Source organism: Serinus canaria, chromosome 4 (genome assembly GCF_022539315.1).
Source record: "Serinus canaria isolate serCan28SL12 chromosome 4, serCan2020, whole genome shotgun sequence".
In the NCBI taxonomy this organism is placed as follows: domain Eukaryota; kingdom Metazoa; phylum Chordata; class Aves; order Passeriformes; family Fringillidae; genus Serinus; species Serinus canaria.
The window spans coordinates 40,254,743-40,280,920 of record NC_066317.1 but is presented as its reverse complement, the minus strand read 5'-3'; the positions used below and the strand labels follow the sequence as shown (position 1 = coordinate 40,280,920).

At 37.3% G+C, this 26,178-nt stretch overlaps 1 protein-coding gene across 2 annotated transcripts in view; it reads left to right on the top strand.

Annotated features, from left to right (window-relative positions):
* Window positions 1–1,163: 1,163 nt before the first annotated feature.
* SORBS2 (sorbin and SH3 domain containing 2) overlaps window positions 1,164–26,178 on the top strand; it is a 204,196-nt gene continuing 179,181 nt past the window's right edge. For both annotated transcript variants that reach the window (XM_050973797.1, XM_050973806.1), the window contains exon 1: window positions 1,164–1,379. The gene's annotated coding sequence lies outside the window, so the exon portion shown is untranslated. The remainder of the gene's footprint in view (window positions 1,380–26,178) is intronic.

Here is a 26,178-nt window from a genome sequence, read left to right as displayed (position 1 = left end):
CACTTAGCCATGGCTCCCAACTGAGTCACTCACAGACTGCTGTCTTCCTAGCAGGCAAGAGTAGACCTCCAAGGCTGGCTTACAGCTTTCTACCTCCCCCAGTGAAAACTTGAAGGGTATAATGTGGGCAACAGATTGTTCACTCAGCTCCTTTTCAGATAAAAAGCCCTGGATGATGAAAGCAATCTGTTCCAATTTTGAAAAATCCATGCTAAACAAAACAATTGCAACTCTTCCTACTGACTCTGTGTCACCAACTATATCTGCAGCCACTGAAGTTGCCCAAGTGTAGGTGTATTCACAAGCCTACTGCATGAGCAGGATTACCATAGCAATCACAGCTCCCAGAAGCACTACCTTGAGGCATTTAAAGACAAACCTGCTTTTGGTGGAATAAAAATTTAGCAGTACAGGTCAAAATCACAGCAGTCCAGAGTGCACCACACCAGGCAGAATCAAGTTTAACACCTCACAGGGCACTTCTCTGGTTCAATAAAGTGGGCCAGCAAGATCTAGATCCACAAACACAGCATAGCTGAGTAATAACCCAGTGAAGAGAAGTCTTTAAAATAGTTCTGTTAAGACAAGAATACTGAAACTTAAAAATCAGTGATTGCAACAGGTGACAGATCCCATCTTTACCTGCTGCTGCAGCCAAGCACCAACATCTTAATTATGCCTAAGAAAGTCCCAAATAGCCATAAGAAATAAATTCATTTAAAACAATATTATCTTTTAACTGCTATGACAGCACACACAGTATCTCTCAAAACCAATAAATCCATACAGTTATGAATTGCAACATTCAGCATGAAGACACTTCATAATAATTCCTCTAGTGCTATTACTCTTGGTAGGTTTTCAGAAGGAGGAGCCTATAACCTACATCTCAAGTAAACACTAATTAGGTGTTAGAGTACCATACTCATTTGTCAGATTTTCCTCCTTCCCTTCATTTCAACTTTTGCTCACCACCTATTTCCTCTACAGCAAACAAAAAAAAATTTGGACACTATCAGTCACCTTTACCCTGTCTCTGAACACCCCAAGTGTAACAGTGTGCTTGGTGCAGCCAGCAGTATTTGGAATGAAAGTAGCTTCATACCAATCAAGTTAAATTATAACCCATACTAGCCTCAGTCCAAATTCTAAAAAGACCACCAGCATTAGACAGAAAAACGCCAGGGATTCCTAACCTGGGAGCTATAGCCAGCTGCAGCACACCAGTAGAGCCTTCCAGGCATCACAAGAACTTGCAGCTTCAGGAAATCACCCTGCAAAACCTAACTGTGCTGCTTGATCCTTCTAGTTCCATCTGGATTGGGCATTAGGAGAACAGCAAACAAAAATCCCTGCTGAACTGAGGTGACTGGAACCAGGTAGGTGCTGAGAGGGGATATGAGCTGGCTGGGCAGTGGGTGGCTTGTGTCTCTGCTAGACAATAATAAAGTAGAGAAGGATGAGAAAGAGAAATTACATGTTAAAGTGTAGTAGTCCAAAAGGCATGTGTTCTAAAGCAGGGAGTCAGAAGAGAATAGTCAGAGTAGAAGCTGAAGTCTGAATTGGGCTACAGCAGTTTTCTGTGAACTTGTTTTAAAGTGGGTCTCAAGCCCTTCCTAAGAAAAGTGGTCAGTTAAAACGTCAGGGAGGCAGCTAAGAAAAGAAGCACTAAAAAGTCCATAGATGGTAAGATAACACATGATTTTAACTTTTTCTAAGGTTGTTTTTTTGTCCCTGTAAATAAACCTAAAATGTGGAGAAGGGAGGTGGGTAGTAAACTAAGAAGATCATGCTTAGAAGTTCAAGTCATCCCTCATGCAACTTGCCATTGTTGCAGGCATCTGCCACTCACAGGCACCCATTCCCACTTTCTGGAACAGCCTTTTTTCAAGATGACACTCCCTCAAACACAAATCACTGCACCCATCACACTGCTGTTACCTACAAGGCCCACACTGCAAATGGAAGTTGTACAAAAGCAGTGGTCAGTCCAGGACAAGACTTCCTCCTTGTCCCACAGAGCCTGCCTTTTTGCATAGCTGCAAGCCTGCCCTAACAGGTTGCACTTTGCTCACAATCACCACAGCAAGCTTTTGCCCACCATGCCTTGCCACACAACCCCCTGTCACCCCAAGGCAAGGCTCCTCCCTACATATCCCCAGTCCTTTCTCGAGACTTTCTGTCCCACTTTGTGGTGGCCTCTGCTTTCCAAACAACCACTTTTCACAAGACTGGAAGCCTGCTCCAAACATGAGGCACTCCACTCATGGGTAAGGGCCCCCACACATAACAGGTCCTCTCTTGGAAGACAAGCCCACCAAAACATGAGGCACTCAGCCCATGAATAGCAGCAGCATGCTCTCCTGCCACCCCCACCACCTCCACACCATATGGCAGCTGCACATGCATGTGCAAGTCTTTCACAAGGCTGTCCTTCCCCCAGCAACTCACTGCTCACAAGCCCACAAGCTTTCCTCAGTCCCTTAGCCTATGGACCAATGCTGCCAGAGCACACTTCACCCTGCCACCTTCAAAGGCATCTTCTCCTTCTGGACAAATCCATTCATCTGTTCCCAGCCATCGCCCCTGCCCCTGCTCCCTTGTCCATAGACTGCAAACCCACTCAAAAACTTATACAAGGGTAACTTTGCTGGCAAACACCATCTGGTGAGCACCCCTCCCATGGAAGGCGTATACAGCTCTGCACCTTTCCTCTGGAAACCTTTCCCGACATCATGCAGCGAGTGCTTTCTCCACAGGCCCAAAAATCTGCTTCAGAGGAGACCCTCAGCCTCTGAACACTACTGCAGCCTCACTCCTGCTGGTCCCCCAGCAAGCAGAAGCTGCTCACAGGCATGTGTCACCCTGGGACGAGGCTGCACTGCTGGCAGGTCACACCTCACCAGAGTGCAAGCCTGCCCAAAAGCCATCCCCTCACTTTAGGAATCCCACCATGGATCTTCCCACCCATGACACCCACACCATCCTTTGCCAATCCTTAAGAAGGCTTCTGCCCACCCCTGCAGGACATACCCTCCTCTCCTGCACAAGGCCTTCTTTCTCCATTCCATGTTCTTACTTCTCTAACTCCACAATTTACTTCAATTCTGAACAAAATGCTGAGCAACATAGGATTGTTGTTCCTGTGTGTGCAGTTGCAAAATAGTTGTCATTATCAAAAGCATGAGAGGTGACACAAATGTTTATTCTTGGCTTTTCTTGGGGTGCTAATGATTAATTCTTAATGTTTCACACTACCCCCTTAAAATTTTTCATACAAGCCTGATAACTAGAGTGGAATGGGTTGATGACTATTACTAGGTATGATAATAGCTATAAAAAACAATCAAGTAAAGGCTTGTTTTCAAGAGTATTTTAACCTAATTCCTGGAAAGGTTCCAATACTGCTTTGTTTTATATCTTTTTTTTTTTCTCTTGTCAACCTTTTGACAGTTTATTTAGCACTAATGTGCTGGAACTAAAGAATTGGTTTCTGTTAGAAAGCAGTAATTTTCTAATTTTTTTAAAGTTTCAATCTAGTAGTTAAATGGGGGGCTAAGATTGTGAGACTTAAATATGGAGAAATATAGCATACATAGCATAGATATCTTGTGAGATAAAGAGCCACACCAATTTCTATAATTTAACCGTATCCTTTACTTTCTGCAAGAGGAGGGTATTTTTAAGGAACAGCTGAACACCTTAAACCCTAGAGAAATTGAATTTCTCAGTAAGAAATTAGTGAATGTTGCCATAGTGTTAAAATAAACCTTTATAGTCTAGCATAAAGCAGAGCATTTAACTTGGCAGTATTTGTTCCTCGTGGAAATGAGTCCAACTGATTGCTGTAATATCTACCCAATAGCAAACCTGCTTGGGAGTACCAATAGCTATGAAATCTTGTTTTCAAGCCACAAAAGCTCAGGACCTTGGGGCTGAATTATAGGCATGATTAAAAACTTTGTTCCTCCTAAACTTAATTCTGTGATGTGAATGAGGCAGGTTTGGTTTTGCCCAGTTCCCTCCTGTTTCAAGGTTTTTCAGATTATGTGGATGTGTGATTTTTACCTTCTTCCTTTTTAGCACACCTCCCTAATTACATTGCCTATGACATTGAATAGTGTCTTATTTTTTCTTAAAAGGAGAAAATTTTTATGCATGAAATTTAAATGTATGCCATACTAAGCTTTTAGTTTGCTGGCCCTGGTATGTTGTCACCTACTCAACTTTCATATATTTTATTTAAGTTACTAACTGAGAAACTATTTCTGTGAGTTTTCATTTCAGTACTGAATGGAATTAGTCATAGAAGAATTGAGCTGGGTTGAGAACATGGTGAAGATTTCTTTTCTTTAAAAATACCAGCAAAACAAATGAGTGTTTTATGCTGGCTACTGTGGGGAAGAACAGCTTCAGTATCTCTCCTAGTCTTTTTCCAAGCCTTTTATTGCTTTCATAATATTGGATTAAGGAAAGCAGAGTCAACTAAAAAAACACAAATAGTATGCTTAGCAAAATACAGTAATTCAAATATAAAACCCATGCTGCATAGAACATGACCAGGCTTCACACTAATAAAAACTTAGTATTGACAAGATTGCTGTGACATGTCAAGAAATAGTGGAAGTTAGAACAAGAACTAAGTTGTCTTCACCCTGAATAAAGCATCTGTAGATGGAATTTCATTTTGCTACTATGAACTAGTTGTATTTTCTATGGCAAGTGTGCTTAAAGAACTAACTGATTAATGATGGTAAAGTGATTTTTTGGTGCCTGTGGCTCCTGAGCTTTTGAGAGAAGTGAGAGAAAATCAGCAGAATACTAACTTGTTTTGCACTGGCAAGTAAATGAAAATTCAGACTCTGCTTGGCTCATAAATTAAGGTAGAAGCTAGCCACACAATTGATCTCAATGTAACCCCTCTGCCTAGTGCTGCTGGGCAGGGCACAAGAATTAGAGTGTAACCCATTCATTATGAAGCAGCTGAATCCTTGTGGAGTGGAATATGAGCTGGAGTTATTTGCACAGTTTTATTGGTGCAAGGCTAGAGGGGAGTTTGCTTTTCATGGAAACTGTATCAACTTTGGCAGAGGAACAGAACTTGTATTTCTTCAGAGAGTTATTTCTTCATCTTTAATATTTTCATTTTTGAGGAAACACTGAACTGTTTCAGTGAAGTTTTTGAAGTGTACTGTATGTGTAAAAATATCGAGCCACCAAATACCAGCTATATGCCAAAATAAATGATAGTTACAGCTACATTTACTACAAGAAATGTAAAAGTGACCTTTCAAAAACCGACTGATAAGTGAAAAGACTCTGTAATAACACTCAGAGTAGGTATTTTCAGATTTTTCTGCATGTGTGTGGCTTAACTGAAGAATCACTAGCTTTTCACTGAGACTGCTGTTACAGTCATACTTCTGTAACAAAGTTAGTCTGCTTTGCACTTGGGAGAAGGGTCTTGGAGTTACATTGTCCGGGTACAATCAACAATGAGGATTGAAGGCAACAAGGTTTAAAATGACAGTGGTAAAATATTTTCTCATTAGATGTGATAGGATAAAAAGTTACTTTTAAAAAAAAATTACATTGGAATATGCCATAGCATCTTCTGATGGGAAAAGACAAAGCACAGTTTGGAGTTCTGGTTACCTTAGGTAGTCCACTTCTGTTTAACAATATAACTAAATAGTAGAAATAATTGCATCTTATATACTGCTTTCATTTATCCCTTTTGAACATCACCTATCTCTGAAGAACTTCCAATTTAAGACTTTGCTGAGAAGAGAAAGAGTAGCAAAATGCATCTTATCTTAAGTTAGGAATTACAGTTCTGGGTGATAGAAATGCCAAGTGTCTTCTGTAGCATAAATGGTATTTCAACACAACTGGCCACAAACCTCAACTGATTTTCGGCCAATATATTCTTAACTGGGGCAAAGTGCTGTAAGTAGTTTCCTGTAGTTGCCCATTCTGCTGTTACATTCCTTGTAAACTCCAGGGCATTTTTATCTAGATTGGTCCAAAGCTTCTCAGTGATAAGGGAAAACTCACATAGCAGAAGCAAGGCTGGGAGGAGAGAAGTGTCAGGTCTGCTGCTTCTGCTACTTTCATGGGTTGTGAATTGAGAGGTAAAGATGCTTCTGTTTTTCTGTTTACACAGTTTTACTATTGTGTAACATTCTGTTCCAGACTCTTTTCTCCTTTTTCTCTCAGAGAAAGTTTGCAAGTGCTTCCAAGACTCTGCCAAGTTTGAAGTAGGCAGTGACGACTGATGCTCTTTCTCCCCTAGACAGCTGCTTGCCTTCTGCCTTACAGTACTCAGCTGTGACTAATAGCAGGGGGATATAATGAACAACTGGAAGCTTGCACAATAATACTATTCAAAGTAGTGTGTGCCACTGTCAATATGAACTCAAACATATTGAATGCCATCATAATGTCCTAGCAGCCTTCCAAACTGCCTGGTAGACTCTGAAAGCCCTCCTTACTGAGACTTTGTGAAACCCTGGCATATGTTATCAAATGAACGGATGTTGTGCTCTTAAGCTTTTCTAATGGAGATTAAAATCTTTGTCAGTTTTGCTTTCTACAGTGTAGCCTTACATAGGCCCATATCTTGTACTTGAATGTGCTTAAGAGTCTTGCTGAGATTGGAGAAAATACCAGTCCCCTGAGGATGTGAGCACCTCCTAGGTTTTTTGGTTAATCTCACAGTTATACCTTTTATTCATTCTTTGAAGCAGCTGCTGTTTTTTCTGACATTTTTCATTTCGACACATAGGATACTAACACTGACTTCTGGTCAAGGCTTTGCATTCCAGCAGTGTTGAAATCTGACTGCTAGTACATCATGTGCTTTGAGGTTGGGTCCCATGGATAATGTACAGAAAAACCGTATTAAGTAGCAGGGTGCTAGTTCCACTACTTATTTACCTGTTTGAATAGTAGGTGCTATGAAAATAAGTGAGAATTATTGAGAAGAGCTTGCCATTTAAGAGCTACACAACTCAGTATTTGGTAGCCTAAGGGTACAGGAGAAAAAATTTATTTGTGGGAATGAGTTTCCAAGGGATGGCTACCGCAGAGAAAGGAGGCAACAAATTCTCCATTAGTTGTACATAAATCTGACTGTGTTTTCTTGAAGCTCAACTGCCTCTGTCCCTCCTAGCTCTGGAAGCTCCCCAGATCTGCAAGCAGGGCTTGTTCTAGGCAGAATTGAGTTTGCTGTAGGACTAATGCCTCAGATAACAGCAGCGTGTCAGTGTCAATAGCTTTGAGCCTGTTAACACACTAACTGGTATTTTTCAAGTGTCCTTCAAGTAGAACATAACATTTTTCAAGGAAAAAGAATGGAATATTGACTCCATTGAATATTTGTTACACTTACTTGATCAGTGATTATTTCAACTCAGTAACCTGCTAACTGTTGCTAAATCTTGCTTTCACTGGAAGCAATTGGCTTTGTAACAGTCAGAGCTTCTAGAATCATATGACACTTGACAGTCTTGCTTTCTATCTTAAAAAAGAATTTCTAGTTCACGAAAACAAACAAAAGTGCACTGTAAAGGTGGTGCAAAGACTGGGGTTATTGCACACATTATTAACTTGACCAGTTTGGCAAAGGTAAGTAGCTGATCTTTCTTTTTAATGTTGAGATTTTTATTTAATAATGCAAGAAAATTAAATTGTGACACATGGAGGTGTTTTGTTTCTGTAATGCTTTTCTTGTGACTTGAGACACATTTCCTGTGTTTTTCCAAGATCTGTTATGATTACAGCATTGTCTTCACTTCTTCATGCTGTACTCCAAAAGATTGCTAAAAAAAAAATAAAGCTGCTTTACATGAAACCTTTTACATTCATTTTCTCAAGACACATTTGAGAAAAGACAGTGTTCTTGTTTAAGGGAACTTCATGAGGAACTCTGGTACAGCTTGCCAGATGTCACTCAGAAGTCAGTTTAAGGTATTTACAAACAGATATATATCTGTCATGCCTAAAGAATACCTGTGCCAAAACTTCCACCATATATGAAACTGCTTGAAAAACACCTTTAAGTAGAATAGAGAAAAATAGCAGTGTACTGAGACTAATATACTAGCTTTCTCTATATTAAGGTATATTGGAGGGCTTTTTTAGATAAAGCTCTTCTTTTGTCTTGATGTTTGATCTTTAATGAAACTAATGAGTCTAAATTTTCTTCTGGTTCTATAGATGCTGATGTTATCTGAGCTATGCATTTTAATTCCACATTAATATATTTGCCTTGAAATTATACATTTTGTCACTAGCAAAGATTCCACTTCATGTTCTTCACTGCAGCTTTCTCTACTGAATAGAAATGAAAGTGTATATGTGATCTACCAAACACAGATTTAGAATGCTAATTCTAATCCCCTTTCCTTCTGGGTGCTGATTGAATTTAGTCTTAGTGAATTATATTGCTGTTAGATTTCACTTCAGTTACTTTAAGTCCTGGTGGATGGTTAGAATGTGCCCAGATATTGTTAGTGCCCTGCAGCTGGGAAAATGTATCTGAACATTTCAGTAGGGGATGGTTGACCTAGCGCAGCTCTTTCATACATAAATACACAGATTATACATAAGTTCTCAAGGAAATCTTCAATTCTGTAGATCTCTTTAAATAGTTGAATGTAATTTGTAGCTGAATAAAATGCTTTATTTAAACTTACAAAGGCCATGAAGTAGACAAGTTGATTCCTGATCACTTTGCATTTTCTGATGCAGTAAAAGTAATAAAGATGTCAAAATTATTAGAAAATTATAGATAAAAAATTGGTGTTGGGTCATTTACTTTCAAAAATAGAGACATTGAAATAGAGACAAAAATAGAGACTTTCAAAAATAGAGACATTTACTTTCAAAAATAGAGACATAGACTGACCTCAGTCACACTTTTAAAATTTAAAGTTTAAATTAAACTGAAGTTTAATTAAAGTATACAGTAACAGAACTTTAGATGTAAGGTGCTCCAGCTTGATTAAACTGTCCATGCACCTTTGACCTTGATGTTGGAAATCCTTGAAAATAATTTCCAAGCTGTTTGCAAAATGGGATTTACTTCAATATAGGTATCTAAATTCAGAAAAGTGATTCTGGGAGTCAGTGCTGTTACCCAATCTTCAGTTAACCTTGGGAACTGGGATTTGTTAGTCTGAGGATTGTAAAGATGGGGTCAGGGAAGGTTAAAAAAGGATATTATATGGCTTTTGTATGTACTGAGATAGCATTGGAGTTTTGATAAGTCTCAGCATATTAACACCTATTCATACCAAAACCCAAACAGGATTCATAAACCTTTTTTCTGCCTGGAAGCTGGTTCTGGCACCTCTTCTCAGGAAGTGTGTTTAGCACTCCTTCCTGGAGGGGTTTCTGAGCAGCCTGTTGTCCTCCCCAGGGAAGGTGCATGAAGGTGCCTTCGCAAGATGGCCTGCTGCTAGGAACTTACCACGTGTGGGTTGAGGTTTTTCTCCCTCTGATGTGAGCAGGCTCTTGGCCGTGTTTTCCACCTCATTTGTATATAACTAGAAAGCTTTAAGCTAATTTGGCTGCTGGTTGAAAACTCTTAGCTGGAACATGTTTCACAGGAAGAAAACACAGTTTTGGTACAGAGGTGGAAGCTTGAGGTGAGGTTCCCACTCCACTTGTGTACACCAGACATTGAGGTATCACAGACATTTTTATCATAGCTATGGTAGCAAGAACCAGCCCTTAAAAGGCAAGTAAATAGCTGTTGCATGTATGAAGATAAGGTTGTTAACTTAAATTTGTATTACACACTTTGCACAGGTGAAAATAACAATGTGTTGTAAGCTTTGAAGAGCTTGGGTGTTTTTGGGTTTTGTTTAAAGGAACATCTGAGAAGTCTGTACCACAATATTTGAGGGTTTTAGTGGTAGAATTCTCATTCTCCCTAAATAGATACTATATGCTGATTTAGTATATGCTGATACATTGTTCTCATTGGTGAGCATTCACTATGAACTGCAACATCAGGAGAATTATCATCTTCATTGTTAAAAGGTCTGTATGAAAGCCTTTCAATATCAGTAAACATCCTGTTTTCTCACTCAAAAACTGAGACAAGTAGACATATATTATGTGCATGCCATTGGCTAAATTGTGTTGGCAATTTCATTTAGTCTTGTAAAATCAAAAATAGATACAAGAATGCTATTCTTGCTTAAGTGATGCAGTTCATAATACCCTTCTAAGATGGATTAGGTAACCTTATTTAACTCTATCCTTTAGAGGTCTTTAATAACCTTAACATATCTGTCATTCCCATCTGTTTTAATTTAAGGCTGATTATGCTAACATGCTTTAAAACTGCAAACCACCTGACCATTCAATATTGTTTTAAGCAGATACAGCTTACAGTATTTTCAGAATGTAAACACAAAGCTTGCTATTGTGAAGCAATTAATTTTATTAGGCTTGTCCTTGTTTAGTCTACATGTAAGCTTGGAAAGCTATAAACCTTTTTTGAGAAGCTTTTCTTGGTTTGGAATTTCCCCTCCCCCAGGAACCTGCTACTGTTCCTGTAACTCTCAGTTTTCTGAATGTGTCTCCTGGGAAATAAATGAGCCCAGCTGAAGGTGAAGGTGTGAGTAGTGAGCTCAGCAGCCATCCTGTCAGATGGGCAAGGAGGTAAAGGTTTGATACTTCCTAACAAGTAACAGATTTGATTGCTCTTCTTCCCAGAGTGTGAATGCAACACGTATGTGGTACATGCCTCGTGGGGTAGTAAAGGCTGCCATGCAGGACAGAGAAAGGGCAACACTGCAAGGGTGCAGGCATGTGCTGTGTTATAACCTGCACACTATCTGGCAAGCAGGCTGCAACCCTATTTTGCTGGAGTGTTCTCATTTCAAGGTATTCATATTTTCATTATAATTGAATATTTCTTTCAAAATAGAAGATTTATTGGGATTGCTAGGCTATTGATGCATTAGGTTAAAGGATGTATTTCCAGAAAGCACTTTTGTAATGTAAACTGTTGGTTTTTTAAGTGATTAAATTGCATGTCTTTATAACTGATCTCCACTCTATATTTTATATATTGATATTTAAAATAAGCTGGAAAAGATAGCTAATTACAGAAGCCTTTTTTTGGTTTTGTGTATTGCTGTGAAACAAGTGGCACTTAAATATTTAGTCAAAATTGGAAAGAAGCTGCTGCTGGGGTGACAAGGCATCATCTTACTGATGATCTACATGAGCATATTTAAGGAATGGTGAAAGGAGACTGTAACCTGCAGACTAATAACTGAGTCAGACCATGGCTCTTCAGTGGATTGCAGTAGTGGAGATGGAGGTTTGGTGGAAGTGGACTGCTTGAAATATGCTCAGTGATAGCCCTTCTGTCACTACTCAGTGTTATCATATTAATGCTGTTAAGAGTTATAATAAAAAGCAGCTATTAGTATGTTGAATATTTTTGTTGGTCTCAGGACAATTTAAAGGACAATTCAACAAGCTGAAGCTAAAGATCCAGAGAAATTTAATTGACCAGAAATTTTCAGGGTGTTTTTTTCCTCTCAGCGAATGTCATCTCTTGTCTTCTGTCTATAGCATCCATCTATCAGCACTGATGGATGTAGTGTATTTGAATAAATACTGTACTTCTAAACTGAGGCTGGCATTTCTTGTTCTCATAGTTCTGTTGTTGCAACACTGGAAAGTAGCAACAATTGTATTTAAGTAAGTGTTTTCAAATAAAATATGACATATGGTAATTATGTCAAGGCAGAGCATGTGTGCCACATGGGGGTAGCATGTTTAAGTGTAGTACAGAAACTGATGGCATTTTCTGAAATTACAGGGACATATCACAGTTCTGATCTTTGGTGACTTGCTAGGATTGCATCTTCAAAGCTCATTTAAGTTTATATCCTGATATGATAAGCAGGAACAAATTGGTCAACTGCTTGTGTCTGTAATTTTCTCAACTTGAGCTAGTTCATTTTCTTACCAAAGCACTGGCATAGCTGAAGTTCAGTGGATGCAGGTTATATCTTGTGTTATTGGTCAAACACCTTATGGGTGAAAAGCTCACCAATCACTATGATAGATTTTCAGTTCCAGGTGCCATTCTTTCTTTCAAAGGCTTCCAAATTAACTAAAGTATACTCTCTAATACAGCTGTACAGTCTACAGATAATGTGTTCTCAGATAAGCTGCTCAACACAGACAATTTTATTTATTTCCATGACAATACTCTGATCACACATTTTCATTACCCTGCTTTACTTTAGCTGGCTACCCTTTTCCTCATGTTTATATACTTTGTGCTTTGTACATATTTTGATTTGTGGATTCTCTACAAAAAAAAAATAAAAAACAACAACTTGTCATTATAGTAATTAAAAGGCATGAGGAGTTAGATATAGACAGGACTTCAATTACATTATATTTAAGAATTAGATTATCTAGATAGTGAAACCTGGATGTTCAATTGCTTTCCTTTAGACATTTTTAAGTGTAAAGAAAGAAAAAAAGTCAGTGTTTTTCCAGCTTTTCTGGGGCAGTTGGGAGTATTGCTGTTTCATGTACATTAATATAACTATATTTATGAGTGTATATATATATTAAGATAACAGGAGAATTGGAAAAGTACTCAGTGCTTTTTTATGTGCAAAATTTAAAAAGTCATCAATGATTTACACTTCACAAAAGCAGTGCTTGGAGGAAAATTTCTTGTGGATAAATTACTTTGAACTGTATATTTATGTGGAAGAAAAGCAATTACTTTAAAAAAAATTTAAATTTTTTTTTTTAGTGTTTAAATTTTTCTGAGGATCACGTGCCTTTGGCAGTGCAAAAGGGAAAATCTGATCTTTAATAAACATAAAGAAAAGGTGTGCATGAGCCTGAAAACTGATTTCCTGGGGTGAATGGGTAAGGGTGAAGATGAATTCTTCAAAAGAAAAAATGGGAGAAAATAAACAAAAGTACCAGTACCACTTAGAGAAGTTAATGCACTTAATTTTTGTAATTGCATTTATCTTCAAACCTTTTTTCTTTGCAAGGGGACAAGGTTCATGGGAAGTTAGTTCCAGAAGAGTTGCAAAGACTAATGGGCTAGAGGTGATCCTAAGCCCAAAGTTTTACCAGTTTTGTGGAGGAGACTCCATACTGAGGGATTGTTTCACACCAGTCTTATGAATGTGTCATTCTAGATACATCTTCTTTGGCTCATAGGTTGTTTCAGTGTGACAACTGGGCACCAAAAGTGACTCCTTTCCCTATAGATCTCCCAAAAGATAGAGAGCTATAATACTGCAGCCACAGACTGAGAGGCAGGAAGCATGGGAGTATCTTTAATAAAGCCTTAAGAGAGCCTCTAATTAAGAGACTTCATTAGAAAAGAAAGCTAAGGCATCTGTTCCTATTTCATGTGTAAACACAAGGACAAGCAATGTTTCTGTATAGTTCTAGTTATATCAATGCAAATTGATATTAACTAGAACTATAAAAAAACATTTTTTATGTGCCACCTTTATTAATGGCACTTTAAAAAAATCATATATGGAGGCCCTGCAGGTGTCTCCATTAACAAATCGTGTAGTTAGACAAGATGGACCTATAAAATATGTGATGCCATGGATCTGTTATCCACACTGCACTCTAGGGTGAAAATAACCCACAGGATCATGCTAGAGCTAGCCCAGACTGAGTGAACCAAGGTGGTATATTGTAATTTGTGTTCTTGAGGGATATTTTTCAATATAGCTAATAAAAGATAAAATTCAGGCTTCAGAGCACATCACACACTGAGTAATCAGTTCTGTACAGTTAGACTTTTTAGATTTCCTTATGTTTTCTTACTTGTGTAGGCCTTTAAATGTATTATTACTCATATATACACATCTAAGCTGATGTATCAGAGAGTAAAGTCAGTTTATAATGCCAATTATATTAAATTAACACTCTAGAATAGCACCTAAAAGGAATACTAAAAAGTCTCTGTGTAATAAAATTAAAAATAGCTAATTAAGAACCACCAGATAGTTATTTTGTTATTTTAATAGTTGCTGGATTGGATTTTAGCTGTTTGAGTAGGCTGCTATTGAACAGACTATTTCTATTAAACGCTTCCCTTGAAAATATATGGGTTTTAAGTAATTTAACTATTACTGGTTAGGAGGGAAAGATCAATCTTTATATAGAGAAGTGAAGGATAAATTGACATAATCATGAGTGCCTCAGGGCTACCACAGAAATGTGTTTCCTCAGATAAAGTAAAGCCAGACTTTTATAAAATTTACATTTTCATTTCTTTTGCTTGCTAGACTTAAAAACAGGCAGTGTTTCTTACAGACATATATGCATTTTGTGTCTACTAATTTGGATATTGAGCACATGTTCTCTCTCTGTAGAAATGTGCTTTCTTGCAAGCCTGATGGGTATGGCATACAAGATATGCCAGGCTGGTTTTATATAAAGGTAGTGCTTGCATCTGTGCTGTAAAAGCTTGAAAACTGGGCTCTGTGTTTCTCAGCAACAGACATGGGGGAGCAGAGGCTTGAAGCCCTTGCCAGAAAGTCTGTGAAACACACCAAATACTTCATAAAACTATTTGAATAATATTTATATAGACTTAGAGTTCTAGTGTTTCAGGGAGTCCTTTCATAAAATCCTGTTTGCATTTGGCAGTAGTGACTCTGTAGTGCAGTAGGTATCAAAAGAGCATTTAAATATCAAGGAAATAGTCTTCAGTATTAGTTTATAGAATAACTATTAAGAATAATGTAGAAATGTTAATATCACTATCCACTGTGCAGATGAGAACTTAGATGTATCATGACAACAATCTGAAATCAAGAAAATCAAAACTGCTTTAGTAATCCATGCAATTGCTGTGTACTACTTGAGGTTAAACTATGAGGAATCTTGCCAGTATGGATCAGAAAATTATCTGTGTCTAGGGATCTTAAAAACATTTCTCAGTTGTTGGATCACTTTGCTCAGTTGGAGTAGTTAGGTGGAAGTGTATTTGGGAGAACCAGTGAATGAATGGTGCTCCTGATGAAAGGTGTAGCTGTGCTTTTCCTATGTGAAAATTGATGAGTTTATTCTGAGCTCTAAGTGATGTGGGGAATGACTCAAGTGTGAAATGAGGTGCTGCCATAACCTGGTGAAAAAGAAAACTGCTGCTTACACTAGATTTCAATGACTGAGGGGGAAGGTGTGATGGAGAAGAGGGTGCATAGTCCCTCTATATGCACCTCACTGCTCTGCAACAAGAAAATTCTTGCCAATCTTCACTAAAATGAGCAAATGTCATTTGAGTTAGCTTGCTTTATTAGCTCATACTCTGGATACAGCTGAAATGTGTTCTGCTGAAATAGCCACAAGCCTTGCAGTATTGCTGAGAAAAGGTAAAACAGGCTGAACCTATACCATATAATTATATTACTTTTTATAGTTCATTTGCTGCCTTGTCAAGGCTGACCTAGAAGAGAGGCTAGATGAAGTTAAATCATAAAGTAGGGATTTATTAAAAGGCCTCAATGGACACACCTTGGGCAGTACAGGAGTCCAGCCAGGGCTACACCCAAGATGAACCCACAATGATCACAAAATGGGCAACCACTCATGAGGTCTCTCACTTTTATGAGTTCTGGTCCATTTGCATACTGGAGTTAATTGTTTAATTACAGCTTTATGTTATGAAGTCACATGCTGCTTGTTTTTCTCTCTTCAGTCCATGTTTTAATGCTCTTGGGCCTCAAATTTGGATCAGTTGTTCTTGCTCCCCAGCTAGGAAAGGAATTGTTTTGTCTACCTATTCTGTGAAGAGAGCTTACCATCCCTTTATATGAAGCTTAGAACTGCACACTAAAGCAGCACAGAATCTGAAAAATATAAAAGCAAAAAACCTAAGGCATCACATTTTCCATACAATGAATATAATCACATCTTGTCAAATTAATGGAAAATGCTTTTCTGAAGTATTATAATAACCAGATTTTTATAGTTTATTTTATATTTCCCCAGAAGATATTGTTTCTTTTTCATTTCTCCAGATTTTTTTTTTCTTATGGTTTATTCAAAAATATAAAAGTAATCTGTGTCTAAAGGCTACTACCTACCAGTTGCTGTGAAGTACAGGCTGGCAAAATTAATAGCAATATCCTGTCTTCTCAACAATATTGTTACATATAACATCGCAGTGATGCAGTGTGGTGTTCATAAATGTGGAGATCATACATATACATTTTGTGCAGATTTCCATAGCCTCATGCAGTCGATGCACAGGCACTAGAATTTTAAGTTCTTGCCCTTTCATAATGTCAGCATGGCTTTTAGTATAGAGTGTTTTTGCACTTGTAGATCTTGTTTGATGCATCCAGGATAAGGATTGCATGTCTTCAGTGAAGAATTTGGATGAGATACTAGATCAGAAGATGAAGTAGAACATACTTTGTAGATGTACAATGTTTTAACTAGAATTTGCTAGGTTTTCTTAGAAAATATAATTAAAAACAAATTAATATCCATGTAATGCTCAGTTTTTCTGATGGAATACAAAATTCATGTTAGCCAGTTAGCCTAAACTACCTACTTGAGGATCCTGTGAGATCACATTAGATGACAGATTTGATTAGGATAATGCTGTAAAGAACAGAGAGCTTAGTTTTACCTCCACCACCAAATTTTGGCCCTGAAACCATTTAGGATTAAAATGTTTCAATGGCCTTTGTTACTTTGAACTGAACACCCTAGTCTTTGCTCTAATGCTGTTACATTTAGTACACTATGCTTGGTCTTAATTCACAGAGTATAGAAAGAATTTGGGCCCTTGGAATTAAAATTAGAAAACACCTTGAGCTGGTACCTGGAACTATTAGTTAAGTGTTTCCTAGGATGAACTAAGGTATTTTGTCCCAAAAAACTGGTTTGCAATTGAGAGAACTAAACAGGGAGGAACCTCTTCTGAAGGCCTAGGAGAAATGGTTTTACCTATAATAAATAACTTTTGCATCCTGCAAATAAGTTTATGTAAATACACCCTAAATGTCCTGTAAAACTGACTAGATTTACAATTAGCTGTTGCACTGAGATTTTTTTAACACCCAAAAATTTTACACATGGCTTTTAAAATTAGAGTAGTTGTAACTACTTGAATTTTCTACAGTATTTTACCTTAAGACTCAACAGAAATAATATTTTTCAGTTTCCTGTAAAATGAGAAAGATCATATTGGAAAGCTGAGGATGAGAAGAATTTGCTGCTTTCAAATCCTTGTGAATTGGTGGATTCAGATTACTTTAAGTAGCTATGTAATATGTTGCAAAGGTGGAAAGCTAATGAATACACAGATCCCAGAATAGAAGATACTGTGTGCTGAAGTAAACTGATATTCTTGAGCTTCTATTAAACTGTTCCCCTGAACAGACCTGAGCTAACATCAGAAATTGTGGGAACTGGCTTGCTTTCAGGATTCTGTTTTGGTCTATTCATATTTTGTGAAAAGGGGTAGATTGGGAGAATCTCTTTTATATGCAGTGCAATGGCTTACTCAGAAGGTATGAGAACATGAATAAAGATTTCTTGAATTGAGATGACTGAACGCTTTTGAGACTGATGGTCACAAGCTTCTTCTAGCCTTATGTTAGCATTCAGATGCACTTAGCTTCACACAAGCTAACACAGAACTAGAAGCACCTAAAAAGAATTTATGCTGCACTTTTGCTAGACAAATGAGTCTTATGGACTTTGTTCCACTGTGTCTAGTCCCTGAACATCTGACCTCTGAGAACCAGTTTATTATGTTTTGGGCATTTCTAATGATATTTTTCTGCATGGCCCTTTTTAAATGCAGCATTCTTAAGACAAGAAATGAAATTATTTCAATCCAGAGAATAATTCACTTACAGTAAGGCAAATGACATCCTGGTCTGTATCAGCAATAGTATGGCCAGCAGAATTAAAAGAGGGGTCTTAAATGATATTGTATTCCAACTTTTTTAATGTATTTTTACATGTAGAAATACAGTTGTTATTGGAGCCTGCAGAATTTTTCAGGATGGTGACCCATAGGTGAAGAGTTGCAGTGCAGTACTATCTCTTTAAGCATGGTCTCTGTGCAGAGGGCTTGATAGAAGCACCAGATCAGTTTTATATCAAAGTCATAGAAACTAATTAAAACACTGCACAGCTTGTCCTGACTACTAGGCTATGCATGGAGCTGGGTGAGCCAGGTACTTCTCATAAAAATAACTGCTTTTCAGGATTCAGGCTGTAATAATAGATGGTAGGTAATAGCTCTGCAGTTTGTAAAGATCTTTAAATACATAGTGTCTAATCCCGGCCTGCTGAAGCTGTACCTAGAAAGATTTTATACACAATAACTTCAGCATTTAGTACAGGCATCCAGTTATGTGAGCCAGGAGTTCTGTATGTCACTCCATGATGAAAGCAAGTCAGAAGCATGGCAGACACAATCATATCAATAGCACTTCAGTTTGAGTTTCATATTCACTGAGCTGGAATAAAAGATGTGAGTGGATATTTTTTAGTCAGCCTGTATAATCTGAAATAGTGTCACGAATGTGGATGTGGATCTGCTTTAGACAGAGATCTGCCTGAAGAGCAGGAAGGGTTTAAAGATTTGATTGACACTGAGCAGTGCTTTGAAATGTAGTTTTTGCAGAGCCCTGTACGTGCCATGTGAGCAGCTCAGCTTGCTCTGTGATGTATGGACTGACATAAGCTGGTGATGCCACTGTTAAACAAGAGTAGTGTGAATTGGAGTGCATGAGAAGGTTCTTGATGTGTGACACTGAGCCTGGGAAGGACTCTGCACCTGCTGCTCTGGCCATTATCCAAGTCTGTAGAACCTGGAACTTCAATGTGTACATGTCTGAGAAAATCCTGCCTGCCTGATGTGCTTCTTTAAAGGAGAGAGCTTGCAGAAGCCTGTAGGTAGCCTGCCCAACTGTGGTACTTGTCTTTGCTGTTATTTGAAAAACTTGGTAGTCTTCAAAATGAATCAGTCTGCTAAGTCTGACATTTATGTCTTCAATAGAACAGAGGGAAACTGCAGGAGATGCTTGGTATGTCCATCTGTTCCAGAAGCATGGCAGACTTCAAGGCAGTTTTAGCTTAATATGCTGCTTAGGATGTGTATTGGAGGGTTAAAAATATCAAGTATCCTTTTCCCAGGGAGGAGTATCTCTTAGAAGTCAGGTGAATAACTTTGGAGATGCTAATTTTGAGTTATTTGCTGCTTTTCCTTAAGATCCAATACGAATCAGATCAAACCCAACTGTTTTCCCCCTATTTAGAGTGGGAAGTAATTTGAGGTTTTGCTTGCTGATGACTACTAGAAGTAGTCATTGTAGCTGACTAATAGTCTTTAAATTTGGAGCATGACCAACTTCTAAATACTTTGAGAAGTGAGCCTTTTTTTTAAAAGAAAGCTTTATAAATAACTTTTCAAAGCCTACTTTTATGAATTCATTAAAATTATTTAAACCAACAGGTAAAATTAACTATGTTAAAAACAAAGAGTATAATGCTCAGTCTGCTGTCTCAAGCAGACCTTTGTTTACATGTGATGGATTTGTTTTGATGAGTCAGATTTCTCTGCAGGGAAGAAATCTTCAGAATTGTCTTTGGATAGAGAAATTAAGGCTTTGCATTTTGCTCGCACTCTATCAACATCACTACTTAGGAATTTTACTCCAGCTGTAAAGGTGCTTGTGTCAGGACTTTTTTTATTAGAATTAGGATATCACTGTAGGAAAGCTGCATTTACTGTGAGATTTATTGGTGCAAGTCATGTGCCAGGAATGTTGACTCTTTTGTAATTTAATATGTAACACACCTGGCAAAGCTGTTCAGTAGCTTTTTCTTAGCTTAATTACAGCAATATTAATTAGCTGCACATTACAGCATCCACTTGTTTCCAGGTTTTTGAAAAATATCACTGTACTGATTTAAATGCAGTATCACACCTCAGTACCAAAATACAGCACACCCTAATTTCTTCTATAATTACGTCTTACATAAGCTTTAACATTTAAAACAGAAGTGGAATCTCTACAGTTGTTTATCTCCAGAGCACAAAGGAATAGAACATATGTTGATATAAGTTGCAATACTGCAATCATTACAGAATTTCAACATCTGGTGTGTCACCAAGAAAGCTGTGATTTATAAGTTAGTCTACACATAGAAACTCCTTCAATTTTTCTAGTTTTTCTACTTTTCTAATTCAAGGATATGTGTACCTTCATAATTACATGCAAAAGATGAATCTAGTGGAAGCTAATTCAGAATTCTTCAGCACTAATTAGGGAGAATAGGCTTTAAAGAAAGGTGGGATCAATGGCATCATGAGATTTATTCCCCCTGGGTGCATTCTCCCAAATGGTTATTACTTGGTTGTGACAATGATCTTAAAATGCCCTTCTTGAAAAATGTAACTATTAGAGTGAGTTTTCATGTTATATTAGTAATTTATTTCAGGATCAGGATTCTGCCAGCCGCTGACATTGGTGGCAATGAAAATACAGCAGAATCTATTAAAACAAATAGAGACAATGGCAGCCACCTGCATGGCCTTTCTCCTCTCAGTAAATTTTCATGCAGTGGTTTCAATGTATGGTAAATTCCTAGTGAAAAGTGTTCAGGTTGTCAGGCAAAAGGTTGAAAGTCTGTTCTCCAGTTAAAATGCTTCTGAATTAGTTAAAATGTTCCCCATTTTTCTAGTGTTAACAAATCCCAGAGGACAGAGTCTGGGGAAGTTGAGAACATGGAACTGCAGAGAAAGAGAGAGAAGGGGCTTTATTTTCTTGTATAACTTGCACACTTTCAACAAATTTATGATTTCTTTTGTATCTTGCATAGCAGTAAGCAAAATGTGATCTATAAATATTTGTAAAATTAAATGTCTCATCAATGGTACGTTGTTTCAGCTATTAGCTGATAATTATAAATAAGCACATGTCCTTCTCTTGAATCTTCAAATTTATCACCAACCTCAATCTCATGTTTTCTGTTGGTTTTTATTATTTTCATTACTGCATTCCATCTTTGCTATCTGTCTTCTGTGACCTTGTTTGTCTGTGGATGATCTGAATGTTTATGACCCCATCTTGCTTAACAGGGAGCATGTCCTTTATGTCTGTCAGTTTTCTTTGACCTCATCTTAGTAATGCCTGAAAGATTTTCTTGCTGTATTTTTGCACAACTCTTATAAAGCAGCTTCAGTTGGTTCTGCTATTGCTAACTCATCTGTGCCTTTTTGTGGCTGCATCAATGTGCCTTCAGGACAAAAATCTGTCCTGCCTCTAGTTTGACTTACCTTTCCTGACATGAAGCTTCTTTGCCTATTATCTAATTGTCTTAAGTTTGATTGAGACCTGTTTCCACTGGAATTAAGTATTTTAAGTATTCCCAGTTCAAAACAAAGAGCTAAATTCACATTGTCCTTGAAAAGGAAAATATTTCATTTTATTTTTTTAATACTTTATACGAGAAAAAACAAAGCTCTTCTTCCCTAGAGCTTCTATTGGGACTCCCAAAACAGAAGAGCATTGAGCTGTACTGGGACTGCCAAAATAGAATAAAAAGAAGCCCTAAAGAATTATAAACTAGAAGCCCTATAAGCTAAGCTCCCAAGTTACCAGGTTCTCAGCTATTTGAGGTATCTTTTTTTTGAGTAAGGAACTATGTTGGAAAACTTTAAGCCACTCTAGTTTCACAAAACCTGTTTACAAACAGTTATCTGAAGGGATCTTTGGGTGCCAGTGTGTTGCATTTATGTACTGACATTTGTATTTCTGGGCATTTATGTGTTGCTTTATGTAGTACTTACTCTGGAAAGTGTAGTTCTGAGCTGGGTAGCTGTTGGACACCTGCTAGTTATTCATCTCTGTAAATTAGCTCACCTATGTAAAACAGTGGACTTAAAACAAGAATTTTGCTCATGATTTCTTTATAGTACATCTCCTGCAATGACTATTAGCTTTTTGTAATTTGTCTAGAACTTAATTTCATGTTGATAATCATGTCGAATTTTTAATGTAACTCCATTTGCTTCTTTGCAAAAAAAACAGCTTATGGCTTTCTGCTGTAATTTTGACTACTTATTCAAATGAGTATCATTTCAGCACAGCTGGATGCATCTGAAATTAGAACTCAGTTCTCAATGTTGAAAAAAAAGACTTAATATTTCCCCTAGACGTGTTGCTCTAGGAGCTGAGGTCTGTTAATCGTAAGGTTTTGATGGCTTTATAGGTGACATGAAGTCTCACTATAAGAAAGTATTTCTGCCTGCATGTTTCCATGTCTTCATTTATTATCCTTGAATAGAAATGTAATATATGGTTACATTATGGTTACATTCCAGATAATGAAAGCTACGTAAGGGTTCAGAGTTCATAGCATGTAAAAGGCAGGTTTGACAGTCAAAACTGTCACATCCACTTGAATTTTGATTATTTTGTTGTTGTTTTTGTTGGTTTTTTGTCCTATCCACCACCACAACCAAGTGATCATGATATTTATTGGTGTAGGTAGGCTTCTGAGACACTTAACTAAAACTCTTGCATTGATGGAAAAATTAGCACTTTTTGTAGAAACTGTGAAAATTCTTTTATGAAACCATGGATTTCTTTTATTTTTTCATTATTGAAAATTAAATATTCACATTTAGAAAAGTTTTGACACATTTCTAAATCTCTGTTACTGTAGAACTGTAATCCAGAGTAGAAATAGTAGAAACTTTCAATAGATTTAGGGCACAATTACTTTAACCTAAAGCATGAAGCTGGAAGGACAATTTTCCAGCCTCAGTTAAATTGTTTGTTTCCTTCATATGCACTAAACTTGGCAGCTGTTCTTATAATCAGTGGGTCAAAGTATGTTCCTGGCTTTGTTGACCCAGCTGTGCACTGTTACAGCTTGTGTGGAAATTGGAAGGAGGAAAATAATCCTATCAAATAGCTTATGGAAACAGTTCATTTCATGCAGGATGACTAAATTGCAAATGCACAAGTCTTTACAAGGTAGATCCCAGTTCTCAGTATGGGTAGAAGGAACAGTCCTTAAAGGGGAACTGCTGCTGAGGGGCAGAGGTGTCCTCTATTACTACCACTGCCAGTGCCTGAATTTTTCTTCTGAGAATTAGATGTTTGTGAATCATATGGTAAGTGGTTTAATTTCAGTATACTTGAGAAATTTTTTTGCTTAATGAATGAACAAAAAGCTTTGCTCACTTAGGAGTGGTGTTTTGGTTAATGAAAATAACTCCTAAATAAAAATATGTTGAGAAAGCAGTTACACCAATCTAGGCCTGTTCACCAAGTGTTGCAGTGTGGATTTGGTAAAAAGAGCTTTTGTGAGCCTCGGAGCAAGAAAGCATCACTAAGGCTAGAAAGCAAAATGCCAGGTAGGCCAGAAGTTTCATGTAGAACACTGATTGACCAGACTGGAAGTTTGATGCATTTGCCCTCCTGTGTTTGAGCACTACACCAAGTGAGGACAGATCCATAAAGCAGCTCTGTGACATGATAGTAGAGTTACTTCATATTCTAATTCAATAGTGAGGAATCCTTTCTGTGGTATCTCTAAGCAACTTCCCAGTGTTTTCTTGTCAAAGTTTTTATTCTCATGCAGTGAAGTCTGAAAGTTGTATCTGACTTAAAAATCCAAGAAAGTGTGTCCTTAGAGGAATCTTAATCACTGTAACTTTGTTGTAAGATTGAAAGTAGTTTATCAATACTTCTTTGCTTTGTATTTTATACATCTTTAAGAAAAACAATGGATCACAGAGATATTTACAGCAAGACAGAACTACAAAATGTATATTGTCACTACCCAACAGCACCATGAGTACTGCCATCCTTCCTTTGCCTTTACCTTTACCTTTCCCTTTCCCATTTCTGGGTGGCATAAAATAGATGATGTAGTAATTATTGGATTAGACAGGCAGATAAGGACTGATGTCCAGTGTGCAAAATATTCAGGAGTGTATCTTACAACATAGTTCAGTGGGGTTTTGTACTAGATTCTCCTAGAGCACATGGATTAAAAGTTGTTGCCTTTCAAGCAAAACTTTGATGAGTTTGAACACTGCTCCTGCAGGCAAAAATACAGAGTACTTCAGTCCTGGTTCTTTTGATCCTGAAGATTTCTGCTGTACTTCAGCTAGTTGTTTGTCCTGAGTGTTTTATGTGTGAGGTAGAAGATAGTGCACAATTTCAGGCTCATAAAATATCACCCTTTTAGAAAGACTTAAGGAGTTCTACTCTCTCTCCATGTTTTGTTTATTTGCATATATATTGAGAGCTGGAAAGCATATGACACTTGTACTGAAGATAAACCCTTTGAAGAATGGGAAATCTACCTATGTTTAATCAAGTTCAAAATCTAAGAAAATTCCCAGCAGCAATTTCATTTAAGTTTTTAGTTTTAGTCCTTTCTATTTTTTCCTGCACATTGACTTTCTCAATGCAAAAAAAAAAAAAAATTAACTTTTCAACTGCTACATATACGAAAAAATCTAATGATGTATATCTAGGCACCACTGCTCCTGTTGCTGTTTGTCCATCAGCATTTTTTTTGCAAGAAAATAGAGCAGAGCAATCAACATTCTACTTTAGATACAAGAAATTTTTAAAAGGAAGTGACTATTAAAGCAAATTAAATAATTGAGGAAGTACATATTGTACTTGTTGCAAAATAAGGCTCTCCCAGAGTTTTTATTCAAGAAAGTGTTCAAAATTTTTACATGCAAATATTGCATCAGATCTGTCACTGTATAGATATGGCCTGAACACCATTGCTACTGCATTGTATTCCTGCTCTGTTCTTCTAGCTTTCCTAGTTTTGTTTAAGGTTACTGTGGTTTTTTTAATTGGAAAAGACAGTTTTACTGAGCCAAAATACTTCTGAGAAGTATGGATGCACAAGATGCAAAGGGAGGGCTATTGCTTTATCATCAAAACATTCAGGGGACAAGATGATTTTACCAAAAAAATGCCCCCACTGTGCATGTAGCTCAGTGTTGTAGGTCTCAGTCCAAGTGTAGGTGTAAGTCAGTCCATTCTACCACCTTGATATGGGAATACACATGTGCAGTGTTCTCAGAACAGTGTCATAATGAATGATGTGTGTTTGGGGTGTATTCCAAAAGACATTCTGTAAAAACAGTACTTGAATTTTAAAGTTCATGAGATGCAAAGAGAAGAAAATTAAAATTACCCCTAAAAAACTTGTAGAGGCTGATTTTCCCTGAAATGTGTTCTCAAGGCTTATTATTCAAAAGATGGGTGACCAAAGACAGTTCCCTTTTTTGCTTTATGCAAAGTGCACTCATGTTTCTAAGCAGACTTTGTGCTGATGGTACATTAAAGAAATAGGAATATTAGCAAATCCTGATAATTGGTGCTTAACAGTATAAATGTGTTTTCTTTAGCACCACAATACTATGGTCACTTAAACTGCAGTGTAAATTTCTAGAGTTCAGCACTCTGAACATCCAATAAGTAACTTAAGTTCATTATAAGCAGCATTATAAAGAAATGGATCTTTCTTCAACTGGAATTACTTCATAGCATCATATGAAATTGCTATTCCACAGCTAAAAAATCTGCTGGTTTTCTGCAATATTGTCTTTTGCAGGAAACTATTTCCACTACTCTGGACTTTGAACCTTTCAGTAAACTCTGTGCTGTACTGTCATAACTATTCAGGTCAGACTAATGTGTTCTCTTTGCCCAGCAAGGAATTATTACTGCAGATTTAGATAACCTTCTTTGGCTGAAGAAAAATATAAATGTAGGAAATGTGAAGCTGTAGATCTTGCCCTGGAAGGGTAGGGCAAGAGGGTTTACTAGCTGAGGATTTAACTAAAAGTCAAGTGGATTGAAGTGGCTGGAAGATAAAATAGTGAAATACTATTATATTGTGCTGCATTCTTCAAGGTGGGAATCTCTGGCTGATTAATAAACACTGAGCTCATTCTAAACTCAAAAGACTAAAAGTCTTTTTAAAGGACATTTTATGGAAATAAATTTTGGATGTTTTTGCTGCCTTGATCTAAAATATATCCCCTTTCACTGAGCTTTGTGAGTAAAGCTTTGAGGGATGGGGTGGTTCTGGTTGAGTTAATATGTATGATGAAGAATTATT